The sequence below is a fragment of the Equus quagga genome, chromosome 20 (assembly GCF_021613505.1).
Source record: "Equus quagga isolate Etosha38 chromosome 20, UCLA_HA_Equagga_1.0, whole genome shotgun sequence".
Taxonomy (NCBI): domain Eukaryota; kingdom Metazoa; phylum Chordata; class Mammalia; order Perissodactyla; family Equidae; genus Equus; species Equus quagga.
Window position 1 is genome coordinate 23,874,394 of NC_060286.1, and position 22,190 is coordinate 23,896,583.

At 38.4% G+C, this 22,190-nt stretch overlaps 1 protein-coding gene across 3 annotated transcripts in view; it reads right to left on the reverse strand.

Moving 5' to 3' along the window:
- The window catches only part of DIO2 (iodothyronine deiodinase 2), a 209,708-nt gene extending 188,080 nt beyond the window's left edge, over positions 1 to 21,628 (reverse strand). The window contains exon 1 of one of the 3 annotated variants that reach the window (XM_046647433.1): positions 21,584 to 21,625. The gene's annotated coding sequence lies outside the window, so the exon portion shown is untranslated. Of the gene's footprint in view, positions 1 to 21,583 lie in introns of all 3 variants that reach the window. The other 2 variants (XM_046647434.1, XM_046647435.1) reach the window with 2 other exon arrangements.
- Between the last annotated feature and the right edge of the window lie 562 nt (positions 21,629 to 22,190).

Genomic DNA, 22,190 nt, shown 5'->3' on the forward strand with positions numbered 1-22,190 from the left:
TGGAAGCCCCCATCTCGCCATCCATGTGACAGGACCTGCACAGAAAGAAGACAGCAATCCTAGGAAAGCACATCTATAGGCTAAACCACTCCTTCAGTGGGTCCACATTCTAGACTTGGACAGAAGGCATTAGGAAATAATTGGCCACACACCTAAGCTTCCCTCGAATGATGCAATCGTCTCATGAGTCAACTTTCTTCAATTTATTCCAAACTCAGAGGATGGAGAAAGAGGATAAATTACTGGCCCAGAAGCTCCAGCACTGATTTTGTCTTCTAGATAACACTCATAAACATCAATTTTACTCTATCTTTACTGTCAACACTTTACTTTAAGCCTCCATCATGGCTCAATACGATTATTAAAATGACTGCTTTGTATATTTTCTCTTTTCTTCTAATCCACTTTCCTAGATGCAGCCAAGGTGACTTTATTGAAATGCAGATGTTATCACGTGACTCTGCTGATTAAGCCTCCACTTGGCTTTCCATTACTGTTGGGATAAAAATTTTAAACATCCCACATCCTCTGGTTCCAATCACGGTGTCAGTCTCCACTTGAATCATTCTCCCCCTGCATTATGGCATCTCAGAACCCTCATGCGCTGCCTGTTTTCTAGGTGCTCCCCTTTCCCCTCAATCTTCACCTAGATGACGGTAGCATGGCTCACAATTTCAGATTAAACTTCCCTTCCCAGAGCTCCAGTCAAACTTGGAAACTTTAACATGATGCACTTTGCTTTAGCACCCTGCCCTTTTCCTTTGAGGCACTTATCACAACTTTTATTTAATATTAATATCAATAAATATTATCCATCACTTCCAATCCCAACTGGTACATTATTAACACATCACTACCAGTGCGTGAGAGAAAGTTCCTACTGTCCCAGGCAGCCCTATTCCCACCAGATCGTCTCTATGATAACTGAAAGAGAAATCCACCCTGGGAAAAATGGCACAACCCAAATGTATTCTAACATAATTTTGTATCACTTGTCTGGTGGTAGAATTAATGTGCATAATAAGACTATGCACCCATCCATAAAAACAGATCATAAATAAGCTCATAAAAAAATCACCATATCATAGGAGTTAATATTTCAATGACATATCCTATTTGTTTCTTCTGCTATTTTCCTAGTACTTCCATGATAAACAAATCCATTTTTTTTTAAATGATAGGAATCACAGGGTTAAAAGGGACTTCAAAATATCTCTAATTTTTTAACAGTGGTTTATATAGAAGTACATAAACTATATGGTAGGGTATAAACAGGGTAGACATGAAGAAAATCTTTAAATTTTGAGTCCTGACTATGCCATCTACTAGTTGTGTGACTTCAGCTAAATTATTTCACCTGTCTTAGCCTCCATTTCTTCATCTGTTAAAAAACAAGAGATAGTAACACCTAACTCAAATAGCTGTGAAAAGTAAAAGTAAATTAGAACATTTGTGAAGTGGCTAGCACAGACTGTTAACGTTAAACACAGTCATTCTTAGACTTGTAGATTTCACAAAAATTTTATATCTATAAAATATCTCTGAACATTATATATAAATATAAACATATTTGCATAAATATAATATGTAAAATTTAAAAATAATGTATATTCAAATATACATATATTTGATTTAGGTAACATCTACAGGATATGTTATTGCTTATTTTGTCAAATATCATTATGAAAAAACATCTATAGAACACCATTATTTTATCAAAAGAAAGACACCTTAACAACAAAAAAGTAGATCTTTACATTTAAATTGAATACATTTAGTTTTACGTTATGCATTTCTCTATGGGAGGATGAAAACTTGATCTCAGACTATTACTGGCTTGTGGGTTGCATCTGGAGACTGACAGTTGTAGTAGATATTTCATTAATACAACTTAAACCTAAACCTCTTCTAGGCTCTGATCTCAGACAATAGAGTGTCTGAACCATTCAGTTGAGCCCAGCCCAATTGCCTGAGCTCCTTGAGTTCTCAAGAAGAGACTCACTCTCCTGTGACTCATGACATCTCCAAATCTAAATACGCCACATAAGATTAACCTTTAATGTATTTTCAAGTAAACTCATGCCCATTGTTTTTGATGGCAGAAAAGTATGGTTCCTAGTAGGAGTTTTTAATTTAATTAATATTTAGCTACTTTTCTATTATTTGGGAAAATTCCAATTAGCATATTCCAGCCTAGTTGTCTTTAAAGTAAGTTTGAAGAAATTTTAAAATATAGGATTAAACTCCAGCTAATGAAGCTGCAGAGTTACCTACAGAAGGGCTAAATTTCAGGAAATTTGAAAAAGACCACCTAGTGCTGTTGTGGAATATAGTTTGGGCAACTTTTTGGAAAGAAGCTGGCAACAACATAGCAAAAATCTTAAATATTTACACCCTCCAACTTGCATAATGATCCACAAGAAAACTCTTCAGGAACAAAGATATTCATCTTAATTTTAATGACTAAAGCTTGGAAAAATCCTAAAAAATCCCAAAATAAAGAAAACCAACACACTAAACATACACTCACATGATAGAATATTATGGAAATACTAAAATGTTCACAAAGAGTTTTTACTTACATTGTATCATAGACATATTCTCATTTATTATGTTCTAGGCCAGGGGTCAGAAAACTCTGAGAGTCTGTGGGCCAAACATATTCCAGCACCTGTCTCTGGATGGCCCATGAGCTAGGAAATAATTTTTACGTTTTATAATGATTGAAAAAATCAAAAGAAAAATAATATTTTGTGATATAGGAAAAATATATAAAATTCAAATTCCAGTGTGATAAATAAAGTTTTATTGGAGCACAACCAAGCTCATATGGTTATGTATTGTCTATGGTTTATTTGGCATTACAACTGCAGAGTTGAAGAGTTATAAAAGAAATTATGTGGCTCACAGAACCTAAAATATTTATTACACGGCCCTTTACAGTGAAAATTTTGCCAAGCTCTGTTCTAGGAAACAGTGCTATTTCAGTTTGGTCCACTTCCAAAGCTCCTTCCTTCATGCCATGCTGTCCCCCACGTGCATATGGAGTGGGAGTGAAAGGCAACACATCAAAATGTTAGCAGTGGAAAGTTATCTTTGAGAGAATAGCGTCTGGTCCGTGACGGACACTCAATATTGTTTAAGTGAGTGAATGTCTGCATGAACACTAATGCATACAGAGAGATTCATATGGAATTGGTGTTCTTGAAAGGTCCTATGTCTGTCTGTCCCTTGCCATTATCTACAGAGAAGTAGCCACTCAATGAAGAAGCCAACAATTGCTTGAAGGGGACTTTGGGTTCCTCATTGCGAGAGGATGCCAGGGTTAAGAACTTCTAGAGTTATGGATTTATGGGGAAAGAATCTTCTCTCATCGAAGTATGGTTTCTGAGAGGGCTCTCCTGACCTACGGAGTTTGACAAGCCAGTACTGCTGTTGGAATTAACCATGCTTGGAGCAGGGGTCATGCAATAGAAACGTCTGGTATATTAACTTGTCTCTACACCTGTGCCACTAGCTACATGTGGCTACCTAAATTTCCATCAAACTATTTAAAATTAGATAAGATTAATATTTTAGCTCCTCAGTCACACTAGCTACATTTCAAGTGATCAATAACCACATATGCCTAGTGGCTTCTGTTTTAGACAGCTGAGAATAGATAATTTCCATCATCATAGAAAGTTTATTGAATAGCGCTGCTCTAGACAATAGGATAACTCTTTTATGCAATTTATTGTATGGGGTGGGATTGAGCATTTTTGCCCTAAACCATCTGTGTGATTTGTTAAGCTAAGCTTCTGGTTCCAGTATTTTCCATGACAACACATCTCAAAATTTAGAAATCATTAGGAGAGGAGATTTGCCTTCCAAAATTCTGTTTTCTAAGTTTTTAGAATCTATATGTACCTATCTTACCTTATGCTGGAGATCCAAAAATTAGATGTGGCTCCCCACCTCACATAGGAAAGGCAAGGCTGATTTTCACAGCGTACAATTCTTATTATGCAATTATGATATATCAAGGTCTGTGAATGCACGTTGCTAATCATTTCCTTCCCTTCTCTTCTTCTCTGTGATGTGTTTAAAGCTTGTGGGCTATAAATCAAGTAATTGTTGACTGTATCCTGGCTTGCAAATTTACTTATAACACTGTTCTCTACTCCCGAGGCCTTTTAACATCTTCTTCTCCTGGATCGATGACAGGAATTTAATCTGCTCACAGATGGAGAAACCAAGGGAAAGAGAATTACAAGGTCACTGTGTGACATTGACCTTTCTAAGAACTGACTCCACTCAACCAACAATAACTGACCCAGTGCTAAGAGTGATGATTTGACCTTGAAGAACATTCTTCAGCCAAAACTTCTTTACAGGCATTTTTTATTTCTGGAACTGTTTTCTGCATCTGTGGAAAAGAACAGCTCTTTTTTCTTTCTTTTTTTCTTCTTTTAGTAATTGTAAAAGTAGTGAATGCTCATTTTTAAAAATTTAGTGAGCATAAAGGATAAAAAAATTCAGAAACTAATTGCTCACTAATTCATTTTTCTTTCATTCAAGAGTATTTAGTAAATGCTTACTACATGCCACACACCATTTTACTTGAAGACAACTTTTACTTAACTCTTGATGCCTACTTTTTTCCCTTCATATAAATCTGGGAGATAGCACAGTATAGTGGAAAGAGCATGATCGTCAGCATCAGACCAACCTGTGTCCATATCTTGGCTCTGACACGCACTGTGTGAAGTTGAGTTAAGTCATTTAAACTCTCTGAGTTCCATTTCCTTATACATAAAATCAGTATGTTAGTAGCAGCTCTGCAGGTTTTCTAAGCATTTGGACAATCTCTGCTCTGTTGGGCAGCATCTAGGCTGTTTGGGACACAAGCCCATGAGTCCCAAGCAGGACTTTGCACCAACCTGGAGCAACACAAATGAGCAGGGATTCTTTTTTTTTTTAGTCATAAAAAGAAGCCTGGAGCAGGCAATCAGGGAATATGCGCCACTGGGATAGTGGCCAAGTTTTTCCAAGATTCAGGGAGGAAAGACAGATTTTTTTTTTTTGTGGGCCGAGCTTGCAAATCCCCAAGTGTGTCACCAACTACAAAGCGCTCCATGTGAACACACCATTCAGAGCGATGATTGTTAGGTTCTCAAGCAAAGTGGTAGACTCAACACAGAAGAGGATGTATGCAGGGCAAGTAGGGCTGTGTAATCTTAAATTATAGTGAGTTAAATAGGAGCCTTTGAGAAATGATTAGGTTTATCCATAGTATTTGCAGGTCTCTCTTGCCAGCTCACATACTGCGGCCACAATGGGAGTGAAGGAATCATGGAACCTTCCATACAGCCTTGCCAATTCTCTTTTTTAGTAGGAAGCTGATTATTCAGTTTGGAAATTAACCCAGATTCCTTGTTTCTCTTTCTGCCTACTTTCCTCCACTGTTTTCTGATCAGTTCACTTATTAGAAGCTCTGCCAGAGGGTAGAAAGGAACATGCTCAGGAAGCATTGAGTCAATGTTTCATTGTTTTCTGGTAACACAGATAAAAGTTATTTGGAAGACTATACTCTAAGACTGTCCTTTACTCCTGATTATGCAAATGGCAGATCAGTCAAAGCCCTGGTAGAATTATCTTGTTTTCTACACCAATACTCCATTCTTTAGAACTGGACATTCAAGGGCTACCATCTCCTTTTTCCCTCATTACTATGGACAAATTAAAATCTGGGTGCACCAAAACTCTCCCAGACGTTTTATGTTTATTTTTAGCTCCACACATTAATCCAAAACTAGTTTAGAGAAAAACAAAGTGAATTTCATCTTTGAACTGATGAGAACAACCTACAACATACTGAATAACTTAGAGAGTTTCCACTGTATAATAAGTCAACGATTGATATAGTTTAGTTTCCTGCCTTATAATCTGATTTTATGAAAAATATAGTTATTCGGAAAATTTTTAAGAACATTATCTTCTAACCACCATGCCACCATGCAATATTTATTGCTACTGCAAAGATGTTTTTTCCCCCTTAGCCCCAGCGTGAGATCATTTTATGCCCTAAAGCACATCACAGTATGCCCTGGAGCACATCTTGGGAATCAGAAGTGAATCTTTAAATCACCTAATTTCACATCTCAGCAGCCATGCTTTGGTCAATAAGTGTGCAGAGTACACACTGAGGCAGAGGTTAAAAACACAAAGACAAAACCCAAACTGAGTGGAATAAATAACTTGCCTTCAGGTGGAAAGAGTTTGTATTTTTGTTGACTTAGTCCTTCGTAATACCCCTTTCAAAAAAGACTAGCACCTCAACATCCACAGAACAATACCCTCCTCCCACCAAAGTATTTTTAAAATAATTAGGCTCTGTCTTTATTACATGTGAGATGTCAAATAGAAGTGATATGCCTCTGGAGTCTGCTTCCGGGTGATATATCACTTCTGATCTTTATTTGTTCAATTTGAAGATTATTGCTTTTCATATTGCCTGTGAGCCTTTGGAAGCTAAAAATGAGATCCAGCTCTCAAGATCTAGGCAAGCTATCGATTTAGAATCCTTTAAAAAGAGTCAAGTATGCAAATCCAACTCTGGCCACAAATATACTTTTATTTTATTCTTAAAATTATAGAAGAATGTATATGGACTTTGGAGAATGGCAAAAATTGCTGTGTGACCTTCATCAATTTAATTAGGATCAGCTTTTTGTTCTGCAGAATGGATTTAGAAATCCCTGCTTCACAGGATGGTGGTAAAGTCTAATGCAGTTCTCACTCTAAACTTCCCAGAGTGTTACCTTTCATACAGGAGACATTCAAATATTCACTGACTTTATAAGCAAATTTGAAAAGTTAGTTGAATATCTTCTTGTTATGTTACAGGCAGGACAACACTATTTGGAAACAGAAATGCCTTGGGGGGAATATCAGTTTTTCTGAAGAGTCCAAAGAAGGAGGGTTGATTTGTTTGGTTTTGATTTAGTTTTATTTGAGGTCCTGCTGTATATCACGCATTAGGCTAGGAGGTGGGTATTTATTTCTCTCTGGACAACAGAAGTAGGGGCTGATTCCCCATTATCCATTCCATCCTCAAATCACTGGCCCATGTAAATTCTGATATTTTCTATACCTTCCATGAGTGATGGGTTCAGGAGTAACCAGTTCTGATCAAAAAGGGTGCAGGGCAAATTTAGAAGAAAGGACACCTGCTAAGAGACTGCCCCATGATGTAATAATTTCTCTCCTACCTCCAGACTTGGTCATTTTAGGGCATAATCCTCAGGGCTACAGCAGCTATCTTGTGACTAGCATGAGGATGAAACAAAATCCAGGATAGCAGAGGGTAGACGATATCATTGAGTTGCTGAGACAACAAACCCTCAAGTCCACCCTGCTACTGGACTTCCTATATATGAATAAATCATGACCCTCTGTAAATCAGTCTGGGTCACTTGGATTCAGCAAATCAGAACACCACTCCAACTAAAAAGAGCAGCCTCCAACTGGTCCCATTCCTTCAACTCTTTCTCCCTCACAGTCTGTTCTAAACACAGCAGCCAAAGTGATCTTTCAAACTCATATCTTCTCATTCCCTGGCTCAAAACCATCTGATGGCCTCCTAAAACCCTTAGAATAAAATCCAAAATCAGTACCAAGGCTTACAGCCTTCCATAAGCAATTCAATAGTGACCTCCAGTAAGATGGATGGCATCATCCAATGTGATCTGACCCTTTTCCACTTCTCCAAAGTCATCCTCTCCACCTTACCTTCTCTGGCTCTGATATAGCCACAATGGCCTTCTCCCTGTTCCTTCAGTAGTTTTTTTCCCACCTCAAGGCCTTCATGCTTGTTGTTGCCTTTGCCTGGAATGCTTTCTTCCAGTTCTTACATCATTGTGTTCTCAGCTGAAAGTCATTTTCTCAGAGAGGCCTTAATGATCTTATTTAAAAAAAATAGCTTGCATACTTACCTAAACCCAACTCTCCACTTCATTATGCTAAATCATTTTTTTCATAGCATATGTCACTATCTGAACTTGTATTATTCATTTATTTATTTACTTGGTTTTTCTGTCTTCCACACTAATATGAAAACTCCATAAGAGCAGACTGCCTATCTGCCTTGTTCACTCTTGCATTTCCAAGGCCTTGCATAGTGCCTAGCATATAGTAGGGATTCAAAAATTATCTGTTGAATGAATGAAAGGCTAAACCATTGCAGCGATAGGAGTAACTCAGCCTGAGATAAATAGATAAAGCAGAAAGAGGAATCAAAGGAGGCAGGAAAAAATATTCAAAAGAAGTCTTGGTAGAGGTATTAAAATTGAAAAAGTACAAATAGGAATATGTAATACAAAAGAAATGCTATAAATACAAATGGCTAGACATTTAACTCTAGGAGAAGAAAAATAAATAGATGTCGCTTAAGTTCAACAACAAATCTGAAATCTGAAGAGGAAGATATGGTGCCTGGTCCCAAGGGGAAGTAATCCCCACTGGCCCAGAAGTCAAAAGGACCTGAGATCTAAACTAGAAGACCACACAGATGTAAATTTAATTGTAGCTGGTCAAAAACAAAAAGTTTGGGATTACATATCCCCTCCCTTCTTTGTGGAAAAAAAAAATATGAGAGATTGGAAAGAAATATGAGCTCTGTCTCTAGGAAACTACAGAAAATTTAGAGAAATATGAAAACATAGGAGGGGCATAACCTTTAAAAAGTGTCTCTTTACATAGTATTAGCATGACATGTTCCTTGGAACAAACATAGAAAAAGTTTGTGAATTAGGAAAATGAAGAGGATATACAAGGAAGGAGATATGGAGCCATGTGAAATGTAAACAGCTCTCTTTTCTGCTCACACGACAATATAGCTGAAATTGTCTTCCAAAGCTTAGAAATTAGACAGTTATCCAACAGTGAAAAAAAGCATCACCTATAACAGGAAGTAATTAAAACATGCTTGAAGGGGGCAGTAAGACATGAGAACTTTGTAACAAAAATTAAAAATACATACAAAGAAGGTGCGATGAAGAGGTAAACTCAAAAGCTTTAAAACACTGAGAGATCCCCGTCCACGTAGCAGGTGGAAAGAGAGAAGAAAAGAGTAATATTCTCATGGACTTCAAGCAATATGGAAAAACTAAAGCTGGTTGAAGGAAATTTACAATGGTCTTTCTGAACACTTGGACCCCAACCAGAACTCGTGACCTATGATTCTATCATTACATAAAAATTTACCGTTAAGTCAAGGGCACCTGTGTGATTATAAACAGATCAAGGAAAAAAATGTATTAAGACCAGTAGTCTTCAAAAACAAACAAACAAAAACTTTAGAAAACTGATGTTTACCTCGTAGACACAAGAAAAGAGGAAAATAATAAAGCCATCTGTGCTGATCAAAGACTCCTTAACTCAATCACTTGGAGTAGGATCCTGCTTATCCACAGGACTGGAGACTGAACTGTGAGAGGAGGATAAGAAGGTACTACCCAAGGTTGTGCAGTCTTGAAAACTCCAATCTCTTTCTACCGTGTAAGACATTTGGGGTTATTGTCACTAAAATAATAGTAAAAGCTAATTTTCTTTTCTTTTCTTTTCTTTTTTTGTGTAAGGAAGACTAGTCCTGAGCTGACATCTGTGCCAATCTTCCTCCACGTTAAATGTGGGTTGCTGTCATAGCATGGCTAATGACCGTATAGCTGTGCCCAGGGTCCAAACTTGCAAACCTGGGCACCAAAGCAGAGCATGCCAAACTTAACCACTATGCCACAGGGCCTGCCCCAAGATAACATTTTTGAGTGCTTCCTGGCTAGCAGACACTGTTCCAAGCATTTTATACATGGTATCTCATCTCTCATAACAACACTATAAAGTAGGTTCTCTTCTTTCCCCATTTTATGAGAGGGAAAAGTACTCATCTCTGACTTCACAGAGTCTATTGGGCCACCATTGGAAATAGTAGACTCCAAAATACCTATTGAATGGATATATTAGGGAATGAGTGGAAAGGATTTAGAAGTAAAGAAAGAAAGGAGAGACAGCAATAGAGAGAGAGAGAAGGAAGGGAGGGAGAAGAAGAGAGAGGTGATTCTGGAACAATTGGTAATAACAAAGGTCAAAAAAAACAGTAAGACAGCCCAAAAGACCATAAACAGAAGAGGAAGATGAAAGTCTGAGGATCTCAAGAGGACCCTTCAGAAAAACAACAAAATGACAACAGGAATAATTGAATAAAATGCACCACATGTCTCAGTGGCTGTAATAATGTCTAACATCCTAGACAGGATGTAAAAACACACAAGTCTAACCATTTGGGAATATGCTGCTTACACCTTGGGCATAGTATAGACAAGTAAGAGAAGCAATTCAGCCTACCAGAGAAGATGGGAATTCTTTCTTTCAAGGTAAATAAAATACAATAAAAGAAAGAGAAAAAGGAAGGAAGGGAGGAAGGAAGGAAGACTTAACATCCTTATTATATTTACATTGACTACTAGGACCTGGATATTCCATAGTATACAATTCTGCTCTGAAGGAAGTGCCAAAAATAAAAGTAAAGCTAAATATACTGAGGCATGCTTTTCTCGACTATAGAAATTTGTATGAAAATTAACAAGAAATATAGCCTATTTCATGCATGCTTGCTGTGGAGGAAAGGATCACTATTCTTATTAGGACTTTGGTCTAATGAAGCAACTCTTAATTGCAAGAGCTGGGAAGACTGAAATGCAGAGATGTCCCCCAGTGTACAGAAAGACAGCCAACAGGATGACATAAGCTTCCAAAGTCTGCTAAAAGGTACAGAGGAGTAGCCAGGGAAAGGCTGGACAATCACACCTCTGAGCACTTGCTAATGCATTGCAAAGATAGTTTCAAGACCATGATGAAAGAAAATGTTTAGAATAGCACAAAGACTATGAGATACACCCAGAAGGTTGTCAGAGAATGGCAGTGATGCCTACCTCTTCACGCATAGGCTTGATCTACCTAAAATTAGAACTAGACTGAGTGACACGGGGTGGTGAAAAAAAGACCATCCCTCATGCAAGATGTCTACTGTCTAGTACCATTTCTATTACCGTCTAGTTGTGTGACCTTGGGCAACTCATACAACCTGTCTGGGATTCAGTTTCCTCATCTGTGTGAGACAGGAATTATATTGGTTGATCAGAGAGATTGCTTCCATGTCAGAAAGCAATTCTATAGGGGCCTCCAGTAGGAACTGGAACAGTAATCATTGTAGTAATCACTACAGTAATCATTGCAAATAGGGCAAGTCCCAGTGAAAAAAGTCAACTGCTGTATAGATGGACAACTTCAACATAAAGATCTCTGTGTCATATGGTAGTCCTTTGCAAAAGTGACTAGTGATGAATTTCAGAAATATCTAAACTATTGTGAGATGAATATCATGGTCATTATTTTGAGTACCTATGAATTTTAAGTTTTTAGCAATTTTCAGAATTATCCTCTGACCCATGGAATAGTGTTCTCTCAACCTTAGGTTATGACAATGATATAGAAGCTTGGGATAAAATTTCTTCTTACAGCAATAACATGATCTCCCCTAGTTTTAATTCTTCCACCCAACTACTGTGTTGATCTTGAATTGTATGCAGAGGCATGAAATGGAGCCCATCAGCTCCGACCAACTACATGGTTGAAGAGCAGCACTGTTTAGAATGCTCTCCTGGATAGGCATTGTTTTTGTCTGCCCAGGAGCCCTTTGTTGGAGAATCATTTATCCCTCATAACCTGAGATCCTAGAGTGGCTACAATGGCAGGACCCTGCTTCCTTGGCTTCAGATAATCAGATATTTTATCTCCTGGGAATTTGAATCTTCATGAGAAACACACAGCCACATAAGACAGTTGAAAGGAATCATCCAATAAAGGCGCCCTAGAAAGAATATACACAAATTCCTTATTTGGTTTTCCAGTTCTTCCTTGACTCTATGAGCTATTCTTCACTTAAGCTAACCAGGGTTAGTTTCAGTTGCTTGCAGCCAAAGAATCCTGATGCCAAGATGAGACAGTGTTAGTCTTCCTAATCAAGTTTCTTGAAGGGAAACATCAGGATAATGTTGGAATTCCTAATCATTTGGGAAAGTAAAGAAAAGAGTAGAGGGGCTGGCCCGGTGGTGCAGCAGTTAAGTGCGCTCATTCCACTTCAGTGGCGTGGGGTTCGCCGGTTCAGATCCCAGGTGTGGACATGGCACCACTTGGCAAGCCATGCTGTGGTAGGTATCCCACATATAAAGTAGAGGAAGATGGGCATGGATGTTAGCTCAGGGCCAGTCTTCCTCAGCAAAAAGAGGAGGATGGTAGCAGATGTTAGTTCGGGACTAATCTTCCTCAAAAAAACAAAAAGAAAAAGAAAAAAGTGGATTGGAACTGGAAGAACAGAAATCATCTGGATTAATTTATTTTACTAATGAGAAAACTGAATGACAAAGAGAAGAGACAGATCTGAGATCATACAATTAGTAATTGATGGACCCAAATTCAAAACACCTGATGCTTAAGTCAAGCACTTTGCTCCAAACACCAACAATTTTAATGGATGATCCACAAACAAATGAGTAATTATCTATTAATTAAACACAGACTCTATTTCTAATGAAAAAACAAAGTTACATAAAAGTGACCATTTTGTTTTTAAATGTTTTAATAGGAAATACATTCACACAGTTCAAAAAATATATAGAAATATATGCAGTGAAAGGTCTTTCTCCAACACCTGCCTCATTACCCTTCTCCATCCTCAGGTAACGAAGTCTTTTCACTTCTTGCATATGCTTTCTTGTGTATGCAAATACAAATATATTTTTCCCTCCTTTCTTACATAAAAAGGAGCATAATCGACATAATTTTATGTACTTTGCTTTTTTTATCTTATAGATCCTCCACATCATTACATAAAGAATTGTCTTATTTTTACAGGTGCATAAAATTTCACTTTGTGGATATACTATAATTTATTTAACTCCTCCACAACTGATAGACATTTAGGTTGTTTCCTATCTTTTGCTGTTCAAACAAGACCCTTTTAAATAACACCAGTTTGTAGCAAAGCAATATTTTGTGGGGATAAGTTTCCAGAAATGTGCTTGCTGGGTCAAAGGGGATATATGCATTTGGAAATGTGATAGATATTAACAAATTGCCCTTCATAGGGGTTCACGTAGTTTTATACAATACACCCATGATCATAATACCTGTTTCCCCACAGTTTCTCTAACTGTGTTACCAAAGAATCACCGCCCAGTTCAGCCATCTTAGGGAAAGTAACTCAGAACAGTTCATTTTGTTTAACAAAAACAAAATTATTGAAAAAAAATTTTATAGCAGTTTCACCTATAGGTTTTCCACCTTGAATGTGCAACAAAGAGAATGTAAACAGAGAGCTAAAATCTACGGTTTTAAATAGTTACACAGTGTAAGCTATTCTCTGAAATCCTTTTTGTTACATGAGAATTCTTTCCTTTCATCAGCCGTCATTGTAATTCTTTAAACCAGAGAATTTCCAAGGATTCAGGCTCCAGTTGATTTTGATCACAATTCCACCTACCTGGTAACCAGACTTCTGGTGAACTGGAACATCAAACCTAAAAGTGGCACAGGATTCCAGTAAACAGCTGTTCCAAAACCAGGGTACTTTAGTCTTCTTTGTAGACACACCTCCAGGGCAAAGTGAGGGCCTAGTATTCTGGGCAAAACTGATTTGATTCACTTTATAAGCTGGGTTATTTCTTTTCCCATTAGGCGACAATCCAGACTCTCTCTTAGACCCTTTCTCTGCCTCCACCACATCTTTCTATCACTCAAATGTGTTAGTCTCTAATAGTCAACTCTTCTCCCTACATTCTCTCTCTCTCTCTGAGAATCCACCCATCCTCAAAGCTTCAACTACCAGCTCCAGGCAGATAAAAGTCAATATTACAGATTTTACCTCTCTCTCTGTTGGCAGATTGCATAGTAATCAAGAGTGCCAGCTCTGAGTTGTTGGCCTGAGGGAAACTCCTGTAGCTACACTACCACCTCTTAACCATACCATGGCCAAGTGAGAAGAGACCTAATCTTGATGACTGGAGGATGCCTTTAGAAAGAGGAGGCTGGCATTCTTATTCCCTATTTGGATGGCTGCCTCTTGGAAGGCAGCTCACTTGTTGGTCTATCTCATGCTTTCTTGAATAAAAGACTTGATTAAAGTGGCTAGATTGGAGGAGCTCCTGGAATGCTACTTCATGGTGTGGCAAGGAGGTGTGAGTTTCCCCTGGGGTATCTAGTTAGAACTATTCTTGGAGACATATACCTGGGCTAGAGTTTTTCTTGCTGGTACCCCAGCCAAGGATCAAGAGGCTGTAAGATATAACGTTGGGGATGGGAGCTGGGGTGGGCAAGGTAGAGCCAGAGCAGAATTCCTAACTGAATTATAATACTGTAAAGAGAGCCCTACCTCGCAGGCCATCCAAATAATTTATACATGTGACTTACTATAGACTCAGCATTTGCACACCTGTTACACAGAGAGCATAGCAGGCTAGTTTGTGTTGGCCAGAGAAGCAAAGATAATCTAAAGAAAGAGAACTACAACCTGGGCAATTGAGTCAAGAGACATCTGCCATTCCTCCATTGTTTCCCCCAAGCATCCCTCAACACTAGATGTCATAGACCTTGAAAAGAGAATGAGAGAACCAGATTGTGACCCCAACTCCCAGCCCCAATACACTCACGCATGCCACACAATGCCAACATTCAACCTGGACTTGACCACCCAGTCAGCTTTGACCCCTTCTGCCTTATTGCCTCTTTATCCTGTTGGTCACCATGTCCTATTCATGCCTCCACTCAATGAATTCTTAGCCTCCTTTCCAAAGTAAATCCAGAATACTCCCTGTCTTTGCCCACTTACCTACCTATGTTAGTCAGCTATTGCTGCAAACCTAGGGACTTACAACAATAAGGGTATATTTTTCTTGCTCACTGGTTTGAGGGTCCCCAGGGACAGATCTGCCTCAGTCTGTAGTTGGTTGGGCTCCAGGCTTTAGGTCAGGAACAAATTTACATCACATATCTCTCATCATCCTTGGACCAGCAGCTGTTTGGGGCATGTTCTTCTTAAGGCAAAAGGCATGAACACAAGAGGGCAAGCAGAAAAACATGATCTCTCTTGAGCTATTAGCTCAAAACTGGAACACTATGACTTCTACCCACATCCCATTGGCCAAAGCAAACCACAGGACCAATCCCAACATCAATGAGGCTAGAAAATATACTCCATTCACTCTAGTGGGAGGTATTGCAAAATCATATGGCAAAGGGTATAAATGTGTAATTCTAACAAAGAGAGGGCATGGATAATTGTGACCACTGAATGAATCAATAAACAAAAGTCCATCCTTTGGTCACAATTATTCACATCCCTCTCACACTCAAATTACACTTAACGTCTCCCCAAGACACTACAATGGGATGGAGACATGTGGAGCAGAACTGAACCCAACTCAGCCTGGAGCCAACACCAACTTAGGTGACCTGCAGCCTAAAACAGAGATACTCCGCTAAGCCAGCCTAAATCAGCAGAACTAAAGGGTATTTGCTGATAGAAGACCTGAGTTTTAGGGTGGTTTATTAGGCAGTATTTATGTGGCACTAGCTGATTAATATAAAGCATTCTCTCATTTTTTTTCTATATCCTTGACATGACTTCAACACTTTCTCAAACTTCTTGAATCCTTCTTAGGTCTCAGATTGACCCAAATCTTCTTTCAACACCTGTTATCTTCGTCTTATCTCCATTAGTATCTATAGAGGCTATGCTACTTACTTTATACTTTAAATATAGTCACTCCGGGTATTTTTGAAAACTTGTTATTCATTCATCTTTCAACAAAGACTTTTGAACACCTACTATGTGAACAATGACAGGAGCTAGGAATACAATGATGAAAACAGAAGCCATCTTCAAGGACTTTATAGTCTAATAGGAACAAAATAGTAACAATTAAGAAGGGACATGAATGCTTTAATTTCTAAAATATCAGTCTTAGATGCTCAATGAAAGTTTTGCCAAGGCAAAGAGTTAAAGGCAAGGATTATTTTATTCTTTCTTGATCCCCTTATAGCACCAAGCCACAGAGCCTTTCTAGAATAAGTGTCCAGTAAACAGTCAATTGTTTTGTTGTTAAATGGCCCCTACATGACAACTGCCTTTGTGATATGTCTAGCGGCTGAGTCTTTCATCCACTGTTCTCAATCACTGACAAAAAATGTGTCGAACATTGTGCAAGGCCCAGGTGGTCTTGGCTGCCAAGGGGAGCATAGTCTGGATGAGACAGGTATGTATACACAAGATCATGATAGTAGTTAAGATACACAAGAGTACTATTGGAGCAAAAAAGGGTGACCAACTTCATCTGGGGAAGTAACTTTATAATGTTACAATTATAGTTAGATCTTTAAGTGTACAAGTTTTTGGGGAAGAAAAAACTGGGAAAGGCTACTCTAGGTCACAAGAACATCATGTACAAAAGTACAGAGTCATGAAAAAGCAGCTGGGTTTGGAGATTAGCAATGCATAAGGTATGGATAGAATTTAGGTTGGGTAGGAGCTGAGGGATGAGAGATGAGGCCACAGCTGAACTAAGAGCTCTGCATGCCAAAGTGACGAACTGAGATATTATTCTATGGAGATCAAAGAACAAATGGAACATTTTAAGAATGGAAGAATAGTGATTGGATTCTTTTCTTTATTTGGGGGTGACCACCTCCTGTAGTATGGAGGTTGGAATACATAAGGATAACTTGATTATAGAAAGATCAGTTAGGGGGGCCGGCTCCGTGGCCGAGTGGTTAAGTTCGCATGCTCCGCTGCGGCGGCCCAGGTTAAAAAAAAAAAGCAAGATCGGCAACAGTTGTTAGCCCAGGTGCCAATCTTTAAAAAAAAAAAAGAAAGAGCAGTTAGGAAACAGTTCCAGGCCCTAAATGATAAAGGCCTATCTAGGCTGGAGGTGGATTGGAGAGATATTTCTCCCATGGAATTGACAGGATATGCCGAGTCAGTAGATGGGCAATATAGGGGAGAAGGAGGTAAACCAAGGCTGCATCGTGTCTAAGCTGGGAGCCCAATGGGAGTAGTGACTTCATAAAGTAGGAGGAAATGCAGGTTAAGTAGAAAGAGCACTACTCTAGCACAATGGTAGCACTACCCAATTACATCTTGTTCGTTATACTCATTGCTCTACAATCTGGGTAAGGTACTTCACCTTTCTGAACCACAACTGCATCATCCCTAAAATGGAAAAATAATATCTACTTCGTGACATTGTCCTGAGGTTAAATAGGAGTAAAACATAAAAACATCTAGCTTACTCCCTTGATAAATAATTCTTGATTGAAGGAAACTGACAGAAATAGAATGAATAGCAGAGAGAAGTGTTTAAAAGTAGGCTTGGTTATGTGACCTTGAGCACGTTACCTAACCTCCTTGACACTCAGTTTCCTTATATGTGAAATGGAAAATTTGTCCTACCTCATTGTTTGGTTGGGAAGATTAAATCTGAAACCCTGTGCAGAGACTGATGTAGTCACTGGCACATAATTGATGCTGAATAAATGTGCATTGAATGAAAGTATCAATTAATTCAACTAAGCTCAGTACTTCTCATTTAAGGAAGTAGAAAACTACCTCAGTTCAGTAAATATTACCTACACACTCATAAATATACACACAAAAGAGGATGTTAAGTCTGTCTTACATTAGAATTTAAAATGCTAAGCTCCTATTATTTGGAAAGTTAACTTACTTAGAAAAGTTCCTTCTTCAATAATGTCCAAAATAACGGCATGCCTCTCTATTCTGGTTGTGTTAAATAACAACTAGAAACTAGCTTCATGTCTTCTCATTAAAGACAAAGCCAGGTACACAACTAATTCTTTGTGCAGACTGTAGATGACCTGCATAAATATTACCCCAAAGAAGTAGTACTAGACTGAGAAAACTTGAGAACCACTGTTTTTAAATAACCCAACTACTACCAGCATTAATTCATTTTTTAATTGTTTGAATACCTTTGATGAATCGTTGTGGGTATTACTTCTGCTTGAATAAATGCATTTACTTTGTATATGGTTGCTGTGACAGATAGTGCTGGATGTTCCGTAGAATTCCTTCTTCTCAACTTTCTTTTAATAGATGAGCCCACTCCTCCACCCTCTAACCTTCCTTCTCCACCCCATTTTTTTAGAAACATGGCCTCCCAGCTACAGACTACATTTCCCAGCATCCCTTGAGGCTGAGTTCATGTGTAAAGTTCCAGGCAATGGGAGAGGAGGGAAATTGATATCTTTCATTTCTGGGTCATCTCCTTAAAGACACTGGCCCTGGCCTCTCTCCTATCCCTTCTTTTATGGGCTGTAGCACAGACGTGGTAGAGAGACCCAGCTTTGGTAATGCTGACAAGCACGACATCAGGGAATAGTAATTCAGCAGAAAGGAAGTAACCTGTGTCCTTTAATAACCTTGAGGAGTCAATCTACTTCATCACCTGGACCTCGGGACTGAAATGTGAGAAATACATTTCTATCTAAGTAAGCCACTATCTTTTTTTTTTCCTTTGGTTATAGCATTTCAACCTCTACCCCATGGAATACAGGGTTTTACCTTGCTTTGCAAGAATTAAAAAAATGGTTTCAATTGTGAAAATTGCCTTTAGGACAATATGTATAAATACAAAAGTCTGATGTGCCAGGCTGAACTTTCTGAATACTTGTTATCACACCAAGGTTATTACCAAGGGCTTTTCCATCGCTCCTTATTTGGTAACGGTATTTTGAGTTTGAATGGAGAATGGTTAATTGTCAACTTGGTGGTTTTGATTATGTTTACGCTGTTGTTTGTAAGTAGCAGTTTTCCATTTCTTTTATTAACCTTGCCAGTGAGCGCTGGTTGAATAAACTAAAGACATTTCCATTTGCCTTCTCTCTGTTACTAGACATAACCATAAATTACATAAAGAAATGAGAGCCTAAAAAAAAATGATTCACCAAATTTTAACCTTGAAATAATAGTGTCAATTTTGTGTACCATAATCACCAATTTCCATTAAAAAATTTTTTTTGACTGAAGGGCAGTATTGGAAACAGAATTTCAATATTGTTTTGACAGTATTTTGACAATGCGACAAAATATGATTCAAGATTCTAGATTTGCATACCTTCAGTAATAGAGTATCTTGCATCAGTATTTTTATTACTAGTGTAATAAATAGCCATGAGATGGTTTAGTTGTCAAAAATAAAGTCAATAAAAAAGATAGGTAACATAGAATTAGAGCACCAGGAGATGGTGGAAGACAGCATAATATAGACAGAACATTTCAAAGTTATTACTCACGGCCGCTTATACAACTTAACTCAATCACGTATAGGACTATCGTGGATCGACGGACTTGCAAAATAACTGTACTGCTGATATTTCAGTCACTATCAATAATTCTCAACTTCACAGAAGCTAAATCAGTTTCTTCCTCTCGCCTTCCCAGTAACCAGTGACAGCTGTTGTAGTGGAAAGAACGCCTGGCTAAGAATCAGGAAACTTCATCGCTAGCCCTGGCTTTCCCACTTACTAAGTGTGAATTTGGGCAGGACATTTAACCTTTGCTCAGGATGATTATGAAGTTCAGAGTAAGATCATCTATAAAATGTATTTTGGAAAATAAATAGCTTTATACAAATATACAGTAGTATGCATATATATGTGTGTGTGTGTGTTATGTAAGAAAAACTATCATTAACAATATAAAGGCACCTATAAATGTATTTGTTCATATACACATATGAGCACATATATACGGATATATATATTCACGTATATAAAGATTATATATTTGTATACACACACACACACACTAACTAAATTCAAACTTTGCTATTTAGGATTTATGTCCTGGCTGCTTCTAAAATAAGTCAAGGCAGTTGAAAATTAACACAATGCAAAGGTGCAATGAGAAGCTTTAAAGCAAAACAAAGTCCATGTAGATGACATTTAAGAAGTATTTTTTAGTGGAGCACTTCTGCTCTTCATTGACGGCTGAAAACCAAGCAGATAAAGGGATATTCTTAGTAATAATAACAGGTTACTAATAATTTATTGTACACCAGTAACTCTCCCCCTCCAAAGAAAAGTTAGACTCTTGACAATAACCTATATTTGGCAATACGGTTTCACCCACATCCCATTCTTCTGTCTCCCCCTCCCTGGCTGATGAAGTTAATAGGCCAGCTTTGCCAGAGTTTTCAGGAAATAACATCTGGGAGGTGTCAGGTTCACATAGTGGAATACGAGGCACACATTAGTCTTGCACCCTAGAGTCAGTGGTACTGTTACTGTAACATACTCTTGAGCTTTTTTCTTAGTGATCATCTTTAATCATGAGATTAAGGAACAAGACGACTATCATGAGAACAACCCATCTTTCCTTTACCTAGTCTCACACCATCTGATGGTTATTGCGGTCCCAATAATCTTCCCTACTAAAATAATTTCAAGTGAGCTACATTCTTTTTTATACACGTGTAAATAAATTAGGAATTAATTTCATTGTTGGGTGGAGGGTAATACAGAGACCTGTGATTCATCAGCTTGAACAATACCATTCAATTTTGAAACCATCCATCAATTCCCTTTGATCTTTATTTTAACACTACCAAAAGTAAAGCATTGCATGTTATGGCCTCAGTCCTCAACTTGAACCACAAATATGTTAGACTGTATTTTTATTGGACAGATTAGTATTGATGGTCATCTATCTCAAACTGAATCACACACAGTAATCACTGGGTTAACATTGGGACTAGCAAAGAATGGTATTTGAGATTCTCTCCCACCCTCTAGTCTTCTTAAAAATGGTAACAAGTAAAATGAGTTACAAATATCTGCACAGATGGCCTGGAAACAAAGAGTAAGAGTGAAGATTGAATACCATTTCTGTACTTCGTTCTACTGCTGTGGTCGGACTCATCACTTAACCAGAGCTTCACACCAGGAGCGTGTCCAGACATTAAAAAAATGCTCACAACTGAGACGTAGGCCTTTCAAAAGGTGGAATTTCTTCTCCAGAGTCATATTTGTACTTTCTGATACTCACAAGAAAACAGTTCCTATAGAAGAATTCTGCAGCAATGCTTTCAAAGTTTGCCATCTTATAACCGTAATGTGCCTTTCTTCCAAAGGAGACCTCCAGAGCAGAGTCTCACTTAGTTATCACAGTGTACTGGCCAAATAGGCTGCAGAGCACGCTGGCCCCATTTTACAAATGGACGCCTGAGTGTCATCTCAGGCTCTCCCCACACAGAGAGAACGAGAGTGACAGCCATGTATTCCACTCATTTCTTGAATGTGCATTTGTGAGCTCGCATGTCAATGCCAGACTCCTTAAGCAGGTGCAGAGTAAACAAGTAAAATACATTAGGAACGCTGGTCCTTGTGATTAGAATTTAACCAGTCTCGCAGAGCTACTGCAAAGGGACAAAATGTATGGAGGTAAACATAGTCTAGTTGACCCCAGACTCACCTGACCCCTCTTGTCCTCTTGGAGTTGTAAATACCTGCCCAGATTGGCAGAAGTCGGCTAGAACAGAGACAGTGGAGAGAGAGAGAAGCCCCAAACCCTTAGCCTTTATATACCCCCTCTCTCTCTATTCAAACATCCTCTTTACTCTGATTGGCTTCTGGTTCTCTCACTGTCCCTTGCCTTTGAAGTGTTCTCCACTCAGCAGCACTCAGGGTTAATGTCCCCAACTTCCCCAAAGCATCTACGCACATCCTGGGCACGTAAGTGTATTTCCAGTGACCCAAAGTGACAGTCAGTGGACGGTAGCTTCTTATAACTCCTTTTCCTGAAGACTTGTGTGTCTCCCTTGCACAGCTTGTCTTGGCTCTTCTAAAAGGCCAAGGGAGGTTATCTATTCTTTTCACCCACAGGATATAAACCATAATGTGATTCTGTTTTAAAAAGATGGTCTGCAAGACTGGCAGATCACCGCCAGAAAGAAAACTCAGGTTCCATATTTGAAGCCCTACCTCATCTTCCAAATCAAGCACCTCTAAAAACTTATGAGCCCATTATTGCCTTTCTTTTTGTTATCTTCCCACCCAGATTCACAATATTTTCCTTTCTT